The sequence below is a fragment of the Acipenser ruthenus genome, chromosome 6, assembly GCF_902713425.1.
Source record: "Acipenser ruthenus chromosome 6, fAciRut3.2 maternal haplotype, whole genome shotgun sequence".
In the NCBI taxonomy this organism is placed as follows: domain Eukaryota; kingdom Metazoa; phylum Chordata; class Actinopteri; order Acipenseriformes; family Acipenseridae; genus Acipenser; species Acipenser ruthenus.
In genome coordinates, this window is record NC_081194.1 from 75330137 (window position 1) to 75354059 (window position 23923).

The window sequence follows — 23923 nt, forward strand, 5'->3', positions numbered from 1 at the left end:
CATTAAATGACCACCTTTATTATAATACAAAATGTAATAGATTTCTAAAAACATTAAACCAAACAATGGTTGAAGAAAAGTAAAAAATAGTTGGAGCACAGCCTTATCCTTCAACCCGGTGAGCAAAAACTATTAGGCAGGGGAGCATTATATAGCCCTCAATATTAATTTAATGTAGAACTTCACTTCCTGGCCTAACAGCTGGGTAACACCAGATACAACTGTGGCCTGCTCCTGGTTCTGCGTGTTTAGGGATATTTTTCATTTAGAGTGCACAACAGCCAGGCTGAATGTGGCAAGAGCAGCAAAGGTACAGGCATGGAGTTCAGTCGCTGCTGCCCTGGACAATCTTATTATGGCATGACCGGTGTATATGATTTCCTCTTTTATTATTTCTTTATGTATTAATTTTGTGCGAGCTCTGGTTTCTCTGTAAATAGATTCTGAATGTATGCAACATACGAAGAATCCGACCCTTCCTCACCAACTACGCCACCCAGCTCCTGGTCCAGGCCCTGGTACTCTCCCGCCTAGACTACTGCAACTCCCTCCTGGCTGGCCTCCCTGCGTCTGCCACCCATCCGCTTCAGCTCATCCAGAACTCCGCTGCTCGCCTGGTGTTGTCTCTGCCTCGCTTCTCCCATGCATCTCCACTGCTCCACTCACTCCACTGGCTCCCGATCACCGCTCACATCCAGTTCAAGACTTTTGTACTCGCCTACAGATGCCTTGACCAGACTGCACCCGGCTACCTCCAGACCCTCATCTCTCCCTAAACCCCCACTCGATCTATCCGCTCCTCCTGCACTAGAAGACTGGCTGTACCTCCTCTACACTCCCCTGCCTCCAGAGCCTGCTCCTTCTCCATCCTCGCCCTGCAGTGGTGGAATGACCTTCCTACAGATGTCAGGACTGCCCAGTCCCTGACCACCTTCCGGCGCCTCCTCAAGACTCACCTCTTCAGACAGCACCTGCAGAACTCCTCTTTTCCCTCTGGACACTTATCACTCTTCCTTAAATGCGCTTTACTTGCTCTTATCTGCTCCCTATTTTAGTGCATTTAATCTTGTACTTTAGAGTACTGTAACCTGTCACAAGTGTTATTTAATCTGTAGTATTTTGTATTTAATTATATCCTGATGTTACTATCACTGACACTGTTATCTGCTCCGTTATTGAATCGTATTTTGTCATATACTTGTACTTGCTAGAACCGAAGTCATTGTATTTTATCTTGCTTTTAATTGTATTAATACTTGTACTATGATTCTTGAAATGTATTTTTGTTTACGACTGTAAGTCACCCTGGATAAGAACATAAGAACATAAGAACATATGAAAGTTTACAAACGAGAGGAGGCCATTCAGCCCATCTTGCTCGTTTGGTTGTTAGAGCTTATTGATCCCAGAATCTCATCAAGCAGCTTCTTGAAGGATCCCAGGGTGTCAGCTTCAACAACATTACTGGGGAGTTGGTTCCAGACCCTCACAATTCTCTGTGTAAAAAAGTGCCTCCTATTTTCTGTTCTGAATGCCCCTTTATCTAATCTCCATTTGTGACCCCTGGTCCTTGTTTCTTTTTTCAGGTCGAAAAGTCCCCTGGGTCGACATTGTCAATACCTTTTAGGATTTTGAAAGTTTGAATCAGATTGCCGCGTAGTCTTCTTTGTTCAAGACTGAATAGATTCAATTCTTTTAGCCTGTCTGCATACGACATGCTTTTTAAACCCGGGATAATTCTGGTTGCTCTTTTTTGCACTCTTTCTAGAGCAGCAATATCCTTTTTGTAACGAGGTGACCAGAACTGAACACAATATTCTAGGTGAGGTCTTACTAATGCATTGTAAAGTTTTAACATTACTTCCCTTGATTTAAATTCAACACTTCTCACAATATATCCGAGCATCTTGTTGGCCTTTTTTATAGCTTCCCCACATTGTCTAGATGAAGACATTTCTGAGTCAACATAAACTCCTAGGTCTTTTTCATAGTTCCCTGCTTCAATTTCAGTATCTCCCATATGATATTTATAATGCACATTTTTATTGCCTGCATGAGCAATAAGGGCATCTGCTAAGAAATAAATAATAATAAAATAATAATTATGTGTGTGCTCATATAAAAACAATCACAAAAACAATAGCTTTTCCTTTTATTATTTGACCTAATTGATTTAATATACAGTACTTTAATAGTATACTAATACGACTAATACATATATATATATATACATATATATATATATATATATATATATATATATATATATATACACAGAGAGTTGTAGATTTATAGTAGCTTTATAATAAAACAACAAATTAATACATAACATGCATAACATAGAGAGATGATTGTGTAGTGATATAGAGCAATGTATGTACTGTATATGTACTGCATGAAACAAATGTGAAAGAATATTTAGATGGGTTTATCTTTTAAATTGCTGACAATTTGACTATAATACCGTATGCAGCAATTTCATGTCTTGACCTTAACTCGCTAGTATTATTGAGGAAAACCAGTTGTATTTCCTCTCCCAACACGTGATCACTTGGGTAACATGGAATAGCATGGAAACACCACCTTTTTCACCAACTTGAGTTGTCCATCAACTCGCATTCTGGGAGAATTCAGGCCATTTCGAACACACTCAAGTTGACTCGAGTTGGCTGTCCATGGAAACGAGATATTGGTGGAACAAAAAAACTGCACATGTGCCTTTGCTATGGAGTACAGATCATTTGGAAAGGCACACTTTTAAGCATACGCCAACCAGCAGTTTTTACTATAACTAATACTGGCACACTGCAGAAGAATACTGAATACTATTCCTCTGACAATCTGGTAATGGACAGGTATTCTATACAGGCAAACTAACAGTAATACAACACTCCTGAGTTATTTATTTCAAACTTTTAGTATCAACATTTTGTTTTCTTAAGTTAATGTGTGAATATGGCCCTTGAACTTTGAATAGGATGTACACCATAGAGAGCTGTGAATCCTAAACCTGACACCCCTCCATTATTACAACTCTATAGTAAGCTTTGGTTATATTTCTTTGTCTGATTATAGGGAGTATAATCAGACAAAGTGGCAATTCTAAATGGTTGCCTTCTTAGGACACTTCTGAAGGCATATTGCATCTCAGCCGAGAAATAGAATAAATAGGTTCCTGTCCTCGTGTCTGTTGCTGTAGTTTACTTATTTGTCATGTTAGAAATAGCGAGAAAGAGACTGCCCAAAGCAAATTGTTGTTCAAAATAGATGGGTCCAAAATCAAAGCTGTAGTATTTATAATGAAAACCTGGCAGTAAATCATCTGATACCATACCCTATTAGAAATATGTCTTCAATGACAGCTTAATCTTAGTTTTACAATTCATCATATTTAGTAGCAATTAATGTAAGGAGAGCAAACCATCTTTGAAGGAGTTACATCAGGTCTGTCAATGTCAATCAGGATTTTGTTCTGTGTCTCTTTTGTCCTTTATCAGAGGAAAGCAAAGGAAACTTTTCTTCTGTTGACATCGTTCCATTCTGAAGATGTTTACCTCTTCATTATGCATAAAGGTAGCTGAATTAAAAGCATTAATCAATGGGGTCGTCTGCATTGTTATGACCTCTACTTGTCAACAGTTTCATGTAAAATGCTGAGTGACTGATTATATTACCCTCCCATTCCAAAACTTTATCATTTAGTTGTGACTGCTCAGCTCACTCCAATCTATCTTTTCCCTTGGCTATGACACTCTGTGTAATTAAACAATGAACATCTAAAGTACTAATTTACTTTAATAGAAATTAAAGACGCTTTTAACCTGACTTTAAACAAAATCGTAGGCAATTTATATATATATATATATAGATGGGCTTCAGTGAGTTACAGGAAAATAATTTCATCGAGTAATTTATAAACTGTCACAGAAACCCGAGATTGAATTGTTTTCCTGTAACTCAGTGAAGAGGCCCATCTATTATTTTTTATAATACATGGATACCCTTGTAATGCTAATATTAAAGAAAACGAGGTTCAGCAGTACAGTAGTGTTTCAGTGCTCTACAGACGTTCTAGGTCGTTATCCATTTCTCCAGTTTCTCTGAGATACGAATGTACCAGCTTTACATCTTTTCTTTAGCGTATTCTAATTTTGTTGATCATTAATGAACATTTCTGTATTGTGGGTGTTGTTGAATTGAAAGTGATGGTCTCGAGGAGTCGAATGGGTCAAAGGTCAAGTATATTTTCCTCTAGAGGAATTATCACTTTTTGACATCACTACTGTGGTATTATGCCTTTTTTCATGTATATGTATATATTAATTAGCAGCTACGTCAGAAAAGGGGAATGTGTAAAAGTGTTAGCCTTCAGTGAGAAATACTGGCTGTTTGGGGAGCATAAGGTGGCTTGTCATATCATCTGACAAAAGAGAGGTTTTACCTTTCTTTGACATCATTTATTACTTTAAAGAGACCAAGAAAAAATTGTGACATTCAGCAGAGTTGAGTTTATCAGGACATCCTCAATAACCTGGCAAACTAAGTCTTGACAAAAAACAAACACATATCTCTAACGTAACAGCCGTATCCCTTATAAGAACACAAGAAAACTTACTAACAAGAGGAGGCCATTCGACCCACTTAAGCTTGTCCAGTTCCTAGTACCAGTTTGATCTGAAAACTTTGTCAAGTTGGGTCTAAAGGATCCAAGTGACTCTGCCTCTACAACATCACTTGATAACCCATTCCATCCCCTCCCCACTCTCTGTGTAAAGAAGTGTCTCCTTCCCTCTGTCCTGTCTATCCCCACTTAATTTCCACCTGTGTCCTCTTCAATCATGTCCCCCCTAATTCTTCTGCTCTTTGACAGACACTCTGCAGGGCTACAATGTCCCTTTGGTACTGTGGTGACTAGAATTGGACACAGTACTCCAAGTATGGTTCTCCAGTGCATTATACAACCTCATCATGACCTCCTTGCTACTACACTTTACTCTATACCCAAGCATTCTGTTTCACTTTTAATTACTCCCCTTTTCCTTTTTCATTTTCTGGTTGCTAACATCTATGAGTCTGTTACAACACAAATATCTTTCTCTTGGTGAGCCTGTTCCAGTTCATTTGGTATATGGATCTTACATTTTTGTGACTGGCATGTAACACTTCACATTTGTTGACATTGCATTTGATTTGTCACGTTTCTGCCCAGTTCTTGTCTGAATCTTTTTGGATTTCCTGGGTAGTTGTAAACGTGTCGGCCACTCCCCCAAGCTTTGTGTTGTCTGAAGATTTGACAAGTTTGCTAATTATCCCTTGATTTAACCGTTTAATGATTAACTGTTATATTACCATAGCTTGTCTCGTTCTCTTTGTTTTGGCTGCATTTTCGTCAGGTGAAACTGGAGGAAGCGCTGTGTAAATGCACAATAAAAACAGACTGATTTGGCATGCTCAGAGGAAATACAAACAAAAAAAGGCAGGCTGACTGATATTCAAATAAATTGTAACATTGAAGAAATGGCTTTGTATCAGAAAACTGGTGACGGAGTCAGAAATCACATGTGAAGGTAATTGCATTAATTTGTTACACACACACACACACACACACACACACACACACACACACACAAACACACACACACACACACACACACACATATATATATATAAAATGGTGTGACAGAGCAAATTAATCCAAATCATCAATCTCCCTCTCGACCTGTGAGGGCAATGTACAACAGGAACTGTGTGAGTCATACTGAATGGTTGAGCAGTTCATTCCAGGGTCAGTCGGAAGCCGGCCATTCAGGAAGGGGGTGGCGTCATGGTACCAGGAGACATCGCCCTAATATGGTGAGCGGTTTCAGTCATGAATTGGAGGAGACGTGATTGAACTAGCTATCGAAGGGGGACTGAAGGTACTTTAGGGGGGTGTGACGCCGTAATCGGTTCCTTTGTTTTGCTTAATGAGAGGAAACGAGGACTGTGAGATTGTGAGTCAAGTGTTTTTGTTTGTTTTGTAACTGTGTAGATTTGTCTTACCAGATGGCTAATACGACTCCGGGAGCTGCCGCTTCAAGCCAGCGATAAGCCCGGACTGCACTGCACCTGTATACACACTGTTTGAATCATCGCACCTGCACCTAGAGCACGCACTGTCTGGAGATGTGTCTGTATCGGTGTTGTGTGTCTGTGTTTTGTATTATTATTTTGGGACTGCAACCCCTTGGTTTATTCGCTGGCAATACCCATAGTTGGGTACAGCCAGCATTATTATTTCATACGGTCAAGGTGACCATTAAAAAGAAAATAAAATAACTTGAACTGTGAACTTTGTGTTTGTCGTTGTCTGGAGCAACTGCATCACCCCTACACCTACGCACTGCCACCCACACGTTCACAAACGGGGATTGATTTTATTCTTAATACAAGGGCGGTAAAACGCGACTGACTATATCTCAGTAACGGATATCCGAGTGCTGACTGTAATATCTTGCGGGAACAATTTAACCTCTTCAACTCCAGATGCAAAAATGAATGTGCAGTCCAGGTACCAGATTTAGAAATTATTGTAATTGGTATCTTTACCTCTGAAATTGGTATAAAATAATAATATTTCGAAAAAAGTCAATACATTTATAACATTTTTATTAACCCTTTTGGTTCCTGTGTTCTTGATAGTCATATTCAATAAAACAAAACAGACACAAAAGTTGTATCTTTTTATACATTTTATTTTTGTATTAACAAAAACAAACTATATATATATATATATATATATATATTAGTTAGCAAAATGTATACACAGTAAAATATACGTTTTATATACATAATAGAAATATTAGTTTTTAATGTAGAGTATGTGCAATATAAAAAGGAATGCAAAAAAACTTTTTTTTTTTTGTAAAATAAAATGAAACACTATGCATAGATCGTTGATTGTTTCCTGCGGTATCTCCAACTCTTCTCAATGTCTTCACGAATAGGGATTTTTGCATGGAAAGCAACTGGATAATAAAGTCACCTGATGATTTCGATCTCTCCTTCCTGACTTCAAAACATATATCACATTACAAACATTGCCTTAGGGCATGTATACAAGCAGATAGATTGAATAAAAATGAAGTCCTTTACAAAGTTGCATTCTTTTTCAATGATGTAAGGGCTTCCCCAAAGATATATATTGAGATCAGAGTGAGGTTGAAAATAGACTGGGACTCATGGTTTTCATTCTGTTGTCCTTTTTATGTGCAGAGAACGGCACACCTGTCAAAAAGCTTAAGGACTTACCCTAGTAAATGAACAGTTTCTGTACCTATATGACCTACATGACAGGTCCCAGCAAGCATGCAGAAGACCTGTCATGTAGGTCATATAGATACAGAAGACCCAAAGCTACAGAAACCAGGGTTGCGTTCAATAGGCATAGCGCTCCAGAGCGTCACATAGCGCTTTCTATTGAATGACCTGCACGCCGAGAGCGCTTTGTAAAAAAAAACATATAAAAAAATCTGATAGTTTATTAAAATTAGTGTAATTAATTGACTTTTTCCTTTTAAATAAAGTGAATCTGCAGCATTCGAAACGCTCAGCTTGTTATTGTTTGTTCGGTCAGACTTACATTAAGGAATAGCGCTGTGTTAAAGGTGAACTATACGTAATACTGTTTTATATACTATATATATATATATATACATATAGTTTCTGCCAGATTATTAGGCTTCACAGCGTATCTCGGCTGAAAAAGCACAGCAGTATAGTCTACACCGAAAACTTTAAACCCTTTTTTCGTGGCAGAAAGTGGACATTAGAATAAGAGAACTTTACTAAAAGTTGGTACTTTTTCAGTGTTACATTTCTATCTAACCAAGAGCACATTATAAACAAAATGATATATGTACTACAAGACTTAAATCATATTGGAGAGAAAAAAAAAACTAAACAAACAGCAGGACTTCAATTGCAAGACTTTGTAGAGGAAAAGAAAAGGCAGATGCAGGAGTTCATGGAAGTGCAGAAGGTTGCATTTGAGGTTGCAAAACAAAGAAATTAACTGCTAAAGTCATTCATATATGTATTCAAAGAAGAAATAATTTATTTCAAATGTTTTTTTATTTGCCATATAAAAATGTTACTGGCTTGAATAATTGTTGAAAAAATAAATTGTTCTATTTTTAGTGCTGTGTTTTCCGCCATCTTGAAAGTTCTCTCTTTATAACACACTGTTCAAGAAGAGCTAACTTATGTTGCGTAGCGCCACGGCAGAGCACTCTGCCTACTGAACGAAGCCCTGGTTCAGTGGGAAAAAGTTCCCTATTATTTATGTTTGTTGGTTTAAAATGTTTTCTGTGTAGTTTACTGTTCATGAAGGATAACAGTGCCTTCATTATATTGCTTCATAATACACTTCTTCTTAATCCTGGGTAGACAGCCATTTATGGAAGTGTATTTATTCGTATGCCGAGAAAAGACTTCTAGTTGTGCTTCATTCTGAGATGGTTTTGTGTTAAAGGGAAATAAACCTGATTTTAACTGTCCTCAGCATACATTATGGGCAAGGTTTAAGCAACACACTGGTTATTAATATTAATGCAAGCGATTTTTGTAGCATTTGTATCATAAGATTATGCAAACACAGTTTGTAATGTATGTTATTTGCCTGCATCCCCGAGACGACTTTGAAAATGAGATGATTTTTATCTTTATGGTCTTGGTTAACAAAGATTAATATATATGGAGTATATTCTGGACATGTACTACTTTTCAAATATCAAGGAAAACTAAAGTGGACCTCAATTTATTAGTAATTGTTACACTATGTTGTAAATAAATAAATAAATACAATAAATCACAGAAATTATGCTGGGTGCAAGCCAGGCTTGTTTGCTCTTGCAGATCCATAGCTGTTGAACTCACCTCACTGGGATCTGTGTAGGGTTGCCACCCCGCCGGTATTTAACCAGACTGTCCGGTATTTTTATGTACTTTGACCCCCTGTCCGTTTTTTTTGGAAGATGTCCGGTAATTCTAAGCATTCTAATCTATTGGATATGTTCTTAAAAAATGTGTTACAATAAACAATTTAATATAACATGTTGTGCTTGTATGAGTGAAATTCAAATACTATAACACAGCGGTGTGCAAATGCACCAGAAAGAATTGAGGTAACAACGTAAGCCACCAAAACGCTGTACCGTTATGTTTTTCTTGTGTGCTCACCGCTGTGTGTTATCTGGTATGAGGATGCGCACTGCTGTTAAGTTTGACAGCCCTTTGAATGAAGAAGCGCAAAACTATTAAGTAGCATACTGTAACGTTAGTCACAATGGCAGAGACAAATGAAGAAGTAGACAATAGGAGGGGATGGGGCGTCCGGTATTTTTGTATCTCAAAGGTGGCAACCCTAGGTCTGTGTAAAGCACCCCGCCCCTATGTGTGTGTGTGTGTGTGTGTATATATATATATATATATATATATATATATATATATATATATATATATATATATATATATATTATTTTGTATTTGTATTTGTTGTATTATTTAAATGTATGGTTTGTGGTTTAAAACACATTGTTATATTGTTAATTATTTTACAGCTTGGACGGGGTTAAAATTCCCCATCCATGCTAAACTTGTGTAGAATGTGACCATCTCCAGGTTGATAAATGTATTGCTAAGCTGGAGACGGTCACATGTATAAAACCCTGCAGCTATGGCTGAACGAGGTTGGTATTCAGAATGGAGCATGAGAGACGTGAGTCGTGAGATAAAGTAAGAATAAAAACAATTGCTACTCATGCTGCCTTTAAATAGCACGTTACTTGTTTTGTATCTGGTTATTTGTTTTGGCCACCGTGCCGTTTTGTTTGGAAAGTGTTTTGTTTGTTTAAATCTTTTATTTTATTATTAAACGTGCACTTCCATACCCCAGTAGTGTTGTCCCAGAGTTCCTTTAGATTAAATTCTAGAGGCAGCCTGCTATGTAGTTTTATTGTTGTAAACACTGATTCGATTTGAAACAAGCCTCTCTAATACCTTACAAAGTAAATGTAAAAGTTCACTAAGTAAAGCTGATTTTTATTGTTGAACAGAGTGCAGGGCAAAGCCATCAACCGCCAAAATAATGTCTTTATTGTTTTCAAACAACATAAGCTGATACGATGTTTATTTTGCAGCTGAAATATTAAATGTATTTTCTGGATGACATTATATATAAATATATATATATATATATATCAAGATAGATGACAATAAACCCTTCATAGAAAATTGGCATTTGTTGCTTTTTTTTTTCTTTCTTTTGGTCTGGTTCAAACAGTAACATCTAGATATCTAGATTGTTAGTCATGAAGGACATCTTCAAAGCTCAGCTCAAATTAATGCTATTACAATACTTGGTCATCCCACAAATATTTATTTTTAAGAACAATAGACATGTACAGATATCATTTATAAATTGTGTGTGTATATATATATATATATATATACCACCTAAAGCCCACTGTATACTTTGACTGGGACCATGTATGAAGTTATGTCTTATTCCAAAGCAAACTTTAGTTTTTTTTAAATTATAGCACATGTATGAAGATAACAAAAAAAAAAAAAAGATTCCTAACTCTCATAGATAGTTAGCGCATAATATCCAATTAGTTATTCATGACAGGTTTGACATTGGGCTGGCCATACACCAAAATCGAGATAAAACACTGTTATAATCTAATCCAGTTCAGATCTGTCTTTGATGGCTTTGTGTACATTGGTTTGGTTTGCTCATTCCAGTTTGTAAAACCATGAATGCAGCAGATCAAAATCACAGTCTACATGATTTATTTAGCATTTAGTCTGGCTGACATAATTACACACTACACTGCCTTTTTGCCTTACAAAATCTCAAGAAAGCTCAAAGATAGATGGGAGAGGAAAACATGCCAGTTTTGTATTTTTGTAAGTGCAATGAGCAAAGGAAGTTTCTAATTATAGCTAAACCCTAGCCTGCAGGAACTAAATTAGACACCAGTTAGAAATATAGTCCCCCCCCCCCCCAAATTGTAAAGGCCTGTGATCTTTCATTACATTGAGATCTTCAAGAAATACTGTGAAGTTAACATTTTTCCTTTCATTAACTAGTTACAGACTCACAGAATTCAACGCTCCCATGGGAGAGGTTTGAAGAGGCACAGCAAGCGATCCAGGAAGTTTTAAGGTTGAAGCAGGAAAGCACTTGGCAGAGGCAGGCAGGTAGTTCATATCTCATTCCCAGCTGTACAGGCAAGGATTGGCCTTCTATAAAATATTTTGGCTTCAATATTCGTATCTCCTCACCTACACTCAACCACTTTTGGCACTAGTGTTTCTTTACCCTGCTGGGAAGTTCAGAAAGGGTTGTGAATTGGCACTCACATCTACTGGCTCCTTGCTGGTTGTCCCATTGGTTTATAACAAGACAACACAGGTTTACATTTATTTAAATGTATATTTTACCCTATAAAATAATCAATTGATCTTAGAAAGGGATTAATATGTGCTGTTCTGCTTGATTCAGCTGCAATCTCATGTACCACTCTGGTCAACAAAAAACTAAATGACTTGCAAAGACAGTTTCAGGTGGCTCTTTCTTGCAAAGTAATTGCAAACAGATGTTCTTTATTAGATAAAATCTATGTATCGGTACAGTGGTTTCAAAGGGCAAAGGATTAAACCAATCTTTTTTTTCTTTTAGAAATCTGCTACGCAATGGTCCAGAGCCACATGGACTGTCAGTCTCCCAACATTGTGTGTATTTTTCTTTCAGTCTGGAACCAGGGTGGACTGTTTGATCGAAGTAAACAAGTGCATCAGAGTTTAAGAGCGCACAGGAAAAGCTAGGGGCAGGGGGCAGGTATATGGGTGATCTTCGACCTTTCACCTCTAAATCCCTGCTGGTTTTAACATGTCAACATGTCAAAAGTGAAATGATTTGGAGGCTAGGTGGCACAGTAGGTTCATGCACTAGCCTTTTACCTTCAGTAGAATTGGCACCAGCCACATTTGGAACCGTTTCAAAGAGAGAGGCTAAGGATTAAATTAACATTTCCTCATCTATTACAAAGGTGGCCCTTCCACCCTCGTAAGGTATACATGCATGTAGAGTGGACTTTAGTTTTCTGAGCTTCTAATTCATGAACATCAACCTTTGTGGTTAGTAGTTGATCTTATCAAACTGTTCCAACAATTTAGGATTATCAACAGTCTGTGTGATTTAAAAGAGGCCCAGTACTACTTATGCGGTATCATTAAGTATCTGTATGTCAGTTGCTCTACCATGAGTGCCACTGAGCTACAATGCACAGGACTCCAGAAATGACCCAAGATGGGAACAAGTGTGAACAGCATGCGTCCATGACATTACTGCAGTGTGGAGTATCCTAATCTCATGGTACATAATGTATGTTTTGGATATAAAATGTTTTAAAGTCATATATGTTTGCTTTATTAAAAAAAAAGAGAAAATGGCCCCTTATTGCTTCCTATAGATATATGTAAAACAAATTTGTTTTGAAACACACATTTGGTAGCATAGTATATGCAATATCAGAAATATGTCTTACAATAGTTGCAAAAGAATAACCAAGCTTGACTGAAGGGGTGGCTCTGCATCACAGACTGGTATTCACTCTCCCATCAGGTGTTCTTGCTAATGCAGTGATGATAAAAGGCTAAGATGGGAAGAGGCTAGATAAGGTGCAGTGTCTCCATGTATATTGAAGTAAAAAGAATCGCAGGGCTGGATAAGCATCAAAATCAAATTACTAGTACTCTGTCATTCCAACAAAGGGGTAGCTGGGCCACTTCAGGGTTGAGGTGCTTTGTGGGGACAGTTTCAGGAAGCCTGCAGGGTGAATACACCACTGTTCTCATATTGATAGCTGATGTGTGGTTAAACACAGTCCTCACAGCAGTCAACCATTAACTCTCGTGAACAAGATTCATTTAAAAGTTAAATTAAATTATACACGGTATGGTAGCTAAAGGAATTCCGATTTGAAACATAGAAGCTGACAAAAACTGTAAGGAGAAAAGGCGACAACTTATTTTTTTCCTGAGCTGAATTGGCTTACAAATACTGGGACCCAGTTTTGAACAATGTGATGCAACTATTAACAGGTTTTTACATATCTTCAGTTCGTGCTGGTTGCTATGGAAAATTTAGTTTTACAGTACATTGAGAGCTTTTTTTTCAGAGGGATGAATTCATGCAAGTTGGCTTGAGTTCAATAATTAGATCTGATCACCTTCTTTCTAACACTGACTAAATATCTATGTTTATGTCAATAATTAACATACTGGGTATCTTCCTCATTCTGCAGCATCAGGAAAGAGCAGAATTTGTAATAATTTATTTTTGAGTATTTTAAAAGGAGAACAATCTATGACAGGTTTGATGTTCTTGTTTTGTTTGAAGGGGACTTCTCTATAGGGCCAACGAGGAGGATTTAATACCACTGTGAATAACAGTGGTAGATCGAAATGTTAAGAATGGCAGGCAATGTCATGTCAGATTTGTCTACATTTTCTATTATTATTCAGTGAGTGTGAAATGTAAATATGGGTGATTTGCAGCTACAAAAGACCTTCGTACCATTTTTTTCCTAAATGGAACTAAACATTTCAGTGTGTACATTATATGATTCCCATGCACTGCTTAGTTCCTGCATAATTTGTAACATTACCAAAAACTGGAGCATATTTGGCCACTTTGATATTTGATATTATTTGGTTCAAAATTAGTATTTTTCTCATTGAAACAAAACAAAAAAAAATGCTACAGACTGAAGTAAACAGTAAACATTTGATAGTTTTACCTCATACTCTGTATTTACCAATCCTCCAAGATGTTCGATTTTCGATATCCCTGGATTTCTGTATTGTATGGATTGCTGCGTTTTTATTTTTATTTTGTATTATTATTATTTTGAATTATCATGGTGGGCCAGAAGAATATGTGTTCCTTAAAGGGTTAAAGACATTTTCACAGGCTTTAAGTGTGCGTGCTTCTTTCCAAAGAGACCCTTCCCCCTTGCAGAGGGTTAGGAAATGAGTGATTTAGTCAGAACACTAAGTTAATTACTTCTATTCTTCTCTGATGAGTTCTTTGAGGTGACAACCACAAAGAAGAGGGGACCTGAGTTTTACATCTCATCCAAAGGACATCATACTGCCCCCATACCGCACACCACTGGGTGTTGCTACTTATAGGGAGAAGGTTGAAATACTCTCCAGGCAGCATAAAAACCTGTGCTTCGGGCTCAGGTGAAATAAATGTGTTATTCACAAAAGGCTTTTGAATAGTCAGGAAAATTAGGCAGCTACTTTCTGAATACCAAAGTTCATGATATTTGGATTTCTTTCACAGAGATTGACATGTATATATCAAGGTTTTGTCTTTTGCTGTCTGAGAATATTCTTTTTGTAAAAAGTATTCCTGTTTTATATGCATTAGAATTATTTACACTCTCAACATTTCTGGAGGAGGTGTCAGCAAGAGTGAATTCGATAAATTTGAAACATATAATTGTGAAACATTTACCTCCGTGAAGTTAGGTGCAATACAAAATCATTGGTTACTGCTAGTTCAAGCTGGAAGTTTTCAGAAGAAAAAAAAGAAAACATTCACATTTTTTGTAAAAGAAAATGTTAGCAAGGGCATACAAATGAGTAAATTCACTGGCTTAAAGAGCTGTACCACACATGATGTCCTTATTTTTGTTAGCAAATAGCATAAATTGAAAACAAGTCAGACTTACTGACAGGGGCCCGGGTATAGCGTGTGTTCATGATGCACTGTATGTTATTCTGCTTTTCAAACAGCCCAGTGTTCAAATACCCCTGCTCTCCATAGGGGCCTTCAGTCTATTAGTGCTCATCCGTTGTAAGGCTAGCTCGTGCTGGTACCTTCTCGCAGCAGCTCTGAGTGTTTCCAGCTGCTGACACTGAATATCCCCCCACTTCCTCAAGTGGAACACTTGCCAGTTGTTCTTGTTTTTCTCTCTCTCTCTTTCCTCTTTATTTTCCTCTGCCCCTGGAAGGATGTGGGTAATGATTTATAGAGCATGTCCAATCGGTTCTGTTTGCCCTCGCTGTCCTGCCTCTTGAAGACTGGGGTCAGAGGCATATTTGTAAGTAACAGTCCAATGAAAACACCTCACAGCATGTAAAGAAAACTGCCAGCTAAGCAAAAAGGCTCAGGAATGCAATCCTTGTCAAAGAAGAGTTTATGCAGGCGTTTACCTATTACGATACAATTATAGGTTGGCGTTCAACATTGGATACGGGGAGAGAAGAAGTGAAATGCTCAAACCTGAAACAGCACTGTCAGGTCTTTCCTTGGATTCTGGAAGAAATAAATCAGCAGGGGAAACAAATACAGCAGCCTGAAAAAAGTAACTATAGTTCCAAGACGGGGGGTGTAGCTTTAACTGCCAAATTTGTATTCACCAAGTTAGAATGGGGATCGGGGGTATGCAGACTAGATAGGGCTCCAGATTCAAAACTGATTTTAAGCCTCTTTTGTCATGCTACTGAGTGGGAGAGAGAAGCTTACAGCTGTCTTGCAACAGAATAACAGGATAACATTGGATTTAAAAGATACAGGCAATTCCATATGGACATCAATAAGTATGCACATGCAATTAGGCTGGCTCTGTCCCATGAAAAAGATGCATTGAAACATTATGTTCACCTCAATGGAACTATAATATTGACTGCATTTTTCATTCCCACCTTAAAAAAAACAGGATGTAATAGACCAGTAAACATGTCTGTCCCAACGGGGGGTGTAGGTGATCCTCCATGTATAGTCATAATAATGGGTGACATTCACAGCTCATATTGAGAGGTCAGCCCTTCCACAAAACTGATGCCTTAGCTGTAGCATGTGTCTAATTTACTTAGCAAGAAGGGAGCAGGAGTGTGAGTTAGGTGGAGGTGACTGCATTTGGACACCAATAAAGGAACCAGGAAAGGGTTACATGTAACATCATTTTTACAATAAAACGTGCACCTTGTGCATTGCATAATCCTACATGACTGAGCTGCTTCATTTAACAGTCCTTATATAATGCACACTTGTTGTTTAAGACTCATCCCTCATAAAACACGCTCTTCTGGTATGTTAAAAGCAAAGGGGTAAAGCAAAGAATAATACATATATATATATACACAGTACAGTATATTATTAATATATTAATTAAGAATAAACTGTAGAATTGTTATAAAGCCAGACAATCCCAATATAAAATATTTGGTTTTTAACTTAAACACAAATAAGCTCTGCTGTAACATCAACTTTAGCTGACGGCTGCACTCAAGCACTCAAGTATAACAGGCATCCTGTGTATAGCACACCACAGCTTCTAAAATGTGTACTGTAAGGGTTCCTCAAAGTAACCTGCCTACAGTTATGTATGACCAGAGGATCCTGGATCCTGGAGACTTGCTGCAACTTTGTCTGTCTTATCAGCGTCTATGCAACCTCACCTACAAACAAAGAGTACTAGATTACATTACTTACTGTAGTTGTTTGGTTCCAGTTTTATAAAGATTTTTCCAGCTATCCATTTTCTTTTTATAAAGTACAATTAAAGACTGAAGTCAAATCAAGCCTTTATTAAGTATGTTATGTTTTACCGCAGCATGTTTGAATGAAGGGTTCTGACTTTGCTAGGAAGCAATCCTCTAATGACTCTCTATAAAACTGCTATTACCTGCTATTACAGTGGTTGGACAAAGTTGTTTGCCATATTACTTGTAATGGCATTTTATTGTTTTCCAACAATAACATATGCTTTTTGGTTGTGTGTGGTGGGTTGTAACCTCCCTACTAAAAGTGTGGTACCATGGCAAAAGCATATGCGCCTTAACTATGGTTAAACAAGCAATTTGGAGTTTTACAACAACCTTGGTATTGAACCTACCTAACAACCATGCTTTATTTTTAAGCAAATGTACATTTTCTGAAAAGAATAAAACAATTTGACACTATAAAGATCAGTTAATTTATTCTAAAAAAAAAACAAAAAACTTTTAAGTAGTTTAATTTGGGATCTTAATACCTATTGCACACAAATAAGTTTTACCCTTTCAAAGTCTACCATAGTAAAAGCCCCAAAAAATGTAATAAAGAATATTGAAAGCATGATAATGCATAGGTACGCATTGTAAATCACAGGGCGGTATGGTAAAGCATATTAACAAACATGGCACACCATGGCAAGCTATTGGAAATGCATAGTATAACCATGGGAAAAGAATAGGAATATTGCTAAATGACTTTGCTAATTGATGTTTATATGGGTAAAAAATAGATATTTTTAAACCCTACATTTTTACTCTTTAAGATACTCCACAGAAGATTGCATCCTCTAAGTGACAAGGGCTTTGGTTACCTAAACATGTTCATTTTGGGTGGATTTAGTCTACCTAATTTACTGCTATTGCATTTCCATCACAATGCAATACTATTTTAGTAGAATATTGAACAACTTCAATAAATTGATAAACGCATCCCAATGGTTCAAGCCTGGCTTCTTCCAAAGCAGGAGTAAAACAGCCCCAGAATATCTGCTTACCTGACTAGATATTAATGCCAATTTATAGTCATAGTTTTCCAACCCCTAGGCCAACAGCCGTAAAACTAACAGCCAGTGACTGAAGCGGCACTTTATGGCCTTGGACTAACCTACCCCTCCTGCATCTCTGAGATTCATCCTTCAATAGAAACCAGCCACCAGGATATTAGCCCTATTGACTATCCCTAGTGGAAATCCTAATGATTCCGTATGCTATAGCAAGGGACAGAATACGTGGGTCAGGTTTAGTGATAAACCTTTACAGACCAAAAAATAATTAGTTCAGCTGCTCAAAAAAAAACAGTATTGAATGGAACTGGAGGGAATGAGAGTAATCATAAAAAAACGAAACAGAAACAGAATGTATTCAAAAAATAAGTTATGAAAAAGAAAGCAGATTTGTAAGACAATGTGTTCATAATGAATACTGCCTAGCAAAAGGTCAGGCCTAAGGCTGTAGTTCCTATTTTATTGCTTCCTACACAAACGTATTACCGCTTGTATTTGTGCTTGAAATGAAAGCAGAGAGTCTGTACATTATAATTCCAGACATCACTCTGTACCAGAAGTGCTGCTTTTTTTAGTCTTGCAGGAGTGTCTGTTGACCCCTCCTCACCCCGCGTCTAATGAAAGATTGACTGCTTCGTGTTTTTGTGTGTACTAAATTATAAATCGCTGAACAGTGGGCTTTAAAATTAATTCAAGATTAATTTGAAGCCCTAGAATATAGAATTACTAGCAACTGAATGAAAAATGAAAGGATTGTGGGTTTAAAAATATTCATGGTACCAGCAAATGTTGATCCATTTTTTTCCTCCAAGAAATTATCATGTATCAAGATCCCCACTAAAGCCCTACTATAAATCATTGAGACTGGTTCCCCCTTCCACCAGTAAGAAACACTGACACCCCCCTGTCAAACTGCCTTTTATGCTGCTTCTCAACAGGATCTGTGCATCTAGTCAGGACAAAATAAATCAGACCTGTCTTCCAGCATAAACACATAAAGATATAATTGCCTTGGCTTACATAAATAAAAAGTAGGCTGTTAAACACAGTGTATTGTACAAACAGACCATTATTTTTATTAGTAGTTTCTACTTACGGTCTTTTATCTTTTTCTAGTTCTGCATCGAACATCATCATGTGAATACTAAACTGAACTATTTTTCAGTTTAATGTAGTGTCACTTAATGACAGTGTTAGATGTGATAGAAGGCTCTGTTGTGACAATTTGCTGTGGTTTGAAATCTAAACGAGAACTAGCAACGTCAACACTTTAAAGCAGATTAGTTTACATACAAATATATGGTATTTGGTACCACAAGTATTTCATATGGAGGGTATTTATTTCGTGGTCTATAATCAGATGATTTAGTTGCACATAGCAGGTGCCACAGCCCCTTAATTTATGAAGCAGGAATACTAAATTGCTGTTAGGAGCTGAATATTTTGTACAGTGACTCAAACAGGAGACAGTGATTCACTGTTCCATTGTCAAATCCTCAATAGTACATACATTGACTACATTTGAGGTTGCTATTGTATATATGTGTTAATGACACAAAACAATATTAAATATAATGGTAATACAGGTTTTAACAAAACCTCATACATATATACATACGTACATAAATACTTTGTTAAATTGTACCTTCACATGTTTCTGTCTGCAAATAATTGAGAATATTTGAAATATTTGCTTTGCACATGGGTCACAGGCAACACTGATTAGGTACTTTATAGAAAGAGACTCGAAGCATTTAAAGTCACACTTTTGAGAACGAATCTGATTAGCTGAGAAAAAAACTGGACGATTGATGATTCATGTATAAGTATTAATGCCTTAATGCCTAAAGGGTCACTACCAGTGCATGAAATGTAAGATATATTCAAGTAAAATGAAATGTTTGTTTAACCAAAAGCCTAAATTTGGCAGAGCTGATATTTCCAAATGGCCCAAAAAATGTGGGCAATAGCTAAAGAACACACTAGACACATGTTTGCCTATTAAGAAACACTGACTTTGCAACTTCTTTCTCTCTTTTTTAAGATTTTTTTAAATTTATTTTCCCAATTCACACAGATATATTTCCACTGTTTTTCTCACGGATTTAGCAACCAAAATACAATAGTACTACTGTAATGATTAATACATCTCCAACCACATAACCTCTTGAAATTGGGTGAAGGAACATATCAAACATTTAACAAGAACCATACACCACAGAGGAAGTGAGAACCAATAGGAAGTGAGAACTCATCAGTAAGGTGATGTCATCAGAATGAACCCTCTGACACCTCACACGAGCAATGCCATCCCCTCAAGGCATGAAAACAGGAAAACAAGAGCAAGAATAAATTTTAAAAAAACATAATCAGTAGAAATATAGCTCACATATGGGTCCTCCATTTCCTTTTTTACTCGTGAGGGAGTTGTGTCAATCATTTAATTAGATTACCTCATCAAAAACTATAATTCTTAGTAATCTGCCACATCATCACGCCATACTTTCCTGTTATTCTCTACAAATTAAGAGCAAGTTGTACAAAAACAGTATGTCCTTGTGTGTGTGTCTGTTTTAAAGTTGTGATTCTGTCATAATAGAATAAAGGTTATAGGACATCGGTGGTATGTTCATATTTTGATGTGCTTTGTTAAAACTCTCCCAGCTGCAGTTTGCACAACTTGCAAATGAGACAAAACCTTGATTTAATTAGCATAAGACTGAGTCCTCGTGGTTCAAATGACTTCAGTTTAGTCAAACTATGATGACAAATGTTGTAGCTCTAATTTGATAACAGATGTTGTTTTATTTTGTATGTATAGATGATTAGATTACTTGGTTTGTACATTTCAAATGTAATAATTAATTTATCAACCAGTGTTCTGCACTTACATTAATTGTACTGCACAGTCTCATACAAGTCCCACAGCTCCTCACATTTTGGAGTAAAGCAAGTGTAGACAAGGCATAGTTAACAATATCATATGCGACACCCCTTGTCATGGTACCATCATACCTACTGTTATTATACATCATTCTGAAAGTGTTTATTACAGAACTATGGCACTGTTCACATTCTCTGTTCAAAATGAAGGAACATACATCATTCTGAAAGTGTTTATTACAGAACTATGACCTTGTTAAAATTCTGTTCAAAACATACCGTTTTGCAGACCTGATCCTGAGGGAGAAAAACAATAATAAACCATTTTCTAGAGCAGACAACAAAACAGTTGAATTGAATATAACATTTCCATTTACTCCACTGTTGCAATGTGCATTTGCTTGAGATACATCAGATACCAGTCCAGAAGTCAGCATAGGACCGTTATTCTTGCTTTTCAAGCATATTTTCCTGCTTCTGATGATGGTTTATTCATAAAACATTTTGGGCTATTTTCTGCATGTTCTATTCACATATATCAAGAACTCCTGGGAGACTGGGATGGAATAAGCAGAATCTTGGAAGATTATATTTTATTATGTGGACCCAAAGACTGGAATACTAGATTAATTTGAAGTCAGTCTGACCCAGGGGTTTATTTGATTAACTGATACCCTGCCAGTTGGACTTCATAAGGGAATTTTATAGAACTGGTGAAACCTCTTGGATTTCATCAACCACCTATTTTAGGAGATATGCTGGTTCTTAATGCAATCCAGGGTGATTCTCTGGTGTTGTAAAATGTTCCAATAAAGCACAGCTGTGGCTTATCCCAGCAGGGTATAGGTTGATCAAATTGACCCCCCTACTGCAGATTAGACCAAGAGTCCTTATCAGTGACCAACACACTGCAATACTACCTTTTGTGATAAGTAAATACTAAACTGCTTTTTTTGCTTACACTATCTTGCAGATTGCAAATGAGGCACAGGTAGAAAAGCTATTGTTGGCATTCTAGTCTTGCATATTCTTGCAGTGTTGTGCAGTTGGGTGTTCTTTAATGCCAGCTGCATGATGTCACAGAGCAGCTCATGCAACTACCTTCCCAGATGTTGGTGATGAGCTGCGGCTGTGAGCTAAAGATATGATGCAGATTTACCTTCTGACAGTTTAGAATGGCAATATTTCTTTGCATTACATTAGTACTAAACACTGCAAATGATGTATTACATGGACTAGGTATTTAATTCAATTTGTTTTTTGTAATGATTGACATTAAGAAAACTGTGTTTTAGTTTACATAAGTACCATTAAATATGAACTGTACACGAAATAGTATAGGAAGAGTAATTAGCAATAACATTACATGGCAGTGCATGCTAATATGCAATCTAAATACATTGGTGGTAATTGAAATAATTATTTTGTTTTGGAAACACTTTCTGCCACAGATAAACAAGCACAATCAAGTGTGTTTGGGCCAATTATATTTAAGTGCCCTGATACCCAGTTTGCAATGAATTGTAAAAATGTATTTTTGTTTACGACTGGATAAGGGTGTCTGCTAAGAAATAAATAATAATAATAATAATAATAATAATAATAATAATAATAATAATAATAATAATAATAATAACTGATTGTTAAATGTTTTCAACTGGAAAAAAAATGCATTTGAAAGCAAATGAATTGCAATTAAAATGTTGAGTAAATAAAGGAAACCTGACTGACATGGGCCATGCTTCCATTACATTTTCAAACATACAATCTGGAAGTGTGAATAAACTACCAGGTGAAATATATGCATATCATAATCTTTTTATCCAACACTGACTGTAGTGCAATGAACTGTTTCTATCAACTTGCCCCATTGTTTTTTGTGAAATAACGAATGATGTACTGGCATAAGGAAATGCCAATATCCTCCCTTGAAGCTGTTTAAAGCATATCCTACTTACTTCTTCAAAGCACAGATTTAAACAGCTTGTATGGAATGACACTTGTATGGATTATCAGTTCTACTCCGAATTATAATTTTTTTCTTCATCATATGTTTGGAGGCCTTATACCTGTTTAGATAACAAAAAAGAGGCAGTCTGTGAAGGCTGTTTGAAGATTTATCTAGGATCTTAAGAGATTTAAATATCAAAATGGTGCTGCTGCCACATGCACACACGCATCTAAAGCATTTACAATACACAACAATCTCAAGAATGTCAAAGACATCAAAGAAGTCACTAAACCACAAAATCCCTTCTGGCGCTATTCCGATTCAGGTTCAGATTCTGATTTTTTTAATTTGTTTTTGTATTTGTTGATGTTTTTGTATTTGTTAATGTATAAATATATCCTTCTTTGAAACAGTCAAGAAAGTCTTTCAATAAAATGTGTTATGCCCAATGTTCTTAGAAGGTTCCTTTCAAATTAATAATCATAGTTGGAAACAAAAGTAAAGGCTGAACTAGAGAATACTGTATGATTCCTTTTTGCGTAGTGTATTTTACAATTGATAGAGATGCTCTCTCTCTCTCTCTCTCTCTCTCTCTCTCTCTCTCTCTCTCAATTAACCCGAAATTCCTTTTTTTATAATAAAGTAAGTAGCTTAATTTGTCATTGTACCTGGCTTTTAGCTTGTATGGAGACAATGTGACTTAACTCTGTCATCCCCACCCAGTCTCTCTCTATATATATATATATATATATATATATATATATATATATATATATATATATATATATAGTTTATTTAGCAGACGCCTTTATCCAAGGCAACTTACAGAGTCTAGGTTGTGTGAACTATGCATCAGCTGCAGAGTTACAATTACGACTCATCCGAAAGACGGAGCACAAGGAGTTTAAGTGACTTGCTCAGGGTCACACAATGAGTCAGTGGCTGAGCTGGGATTTGAACCAGGGACCTCCTGGTTACAAGCCATTTTCATTAACCACTGGACCACACAACCTCCTGTGGATATATATATATATATATATATATATATATAGACATGCTCAAATTTGTTGGTACCCCTCCACAAAAAACGAAGAATTCACAATTTTCTCTGAAATAACTTGAAACTGACAAAAGTAATTGGCATCCACCATTGTTTATTCCATATTTAATAGAAATCAGACTTTGCTTTTGATTTTTTATTCAACATAATATTGTAAATAAGAAAACAAATGAAAATGGCATAGACAAAAATGATGGGACCGCTAACTTAATATTTTGTTGCACAACCTTTAGAGGCAATCACTGCAATCAACGTTTTCTGTAGCTCTCAATGAGACTTCTGCACCTGTTAACAGGTAGTTTAGCCCACTCTTCTTGAGCAAACTGCTCCAGCTGTCTCAGGTTTGATGGGTGCCTTCTCCAGACTGCAAGTTTCAGCTCTTTCCATAGATGTTCGATAGGATTCAGA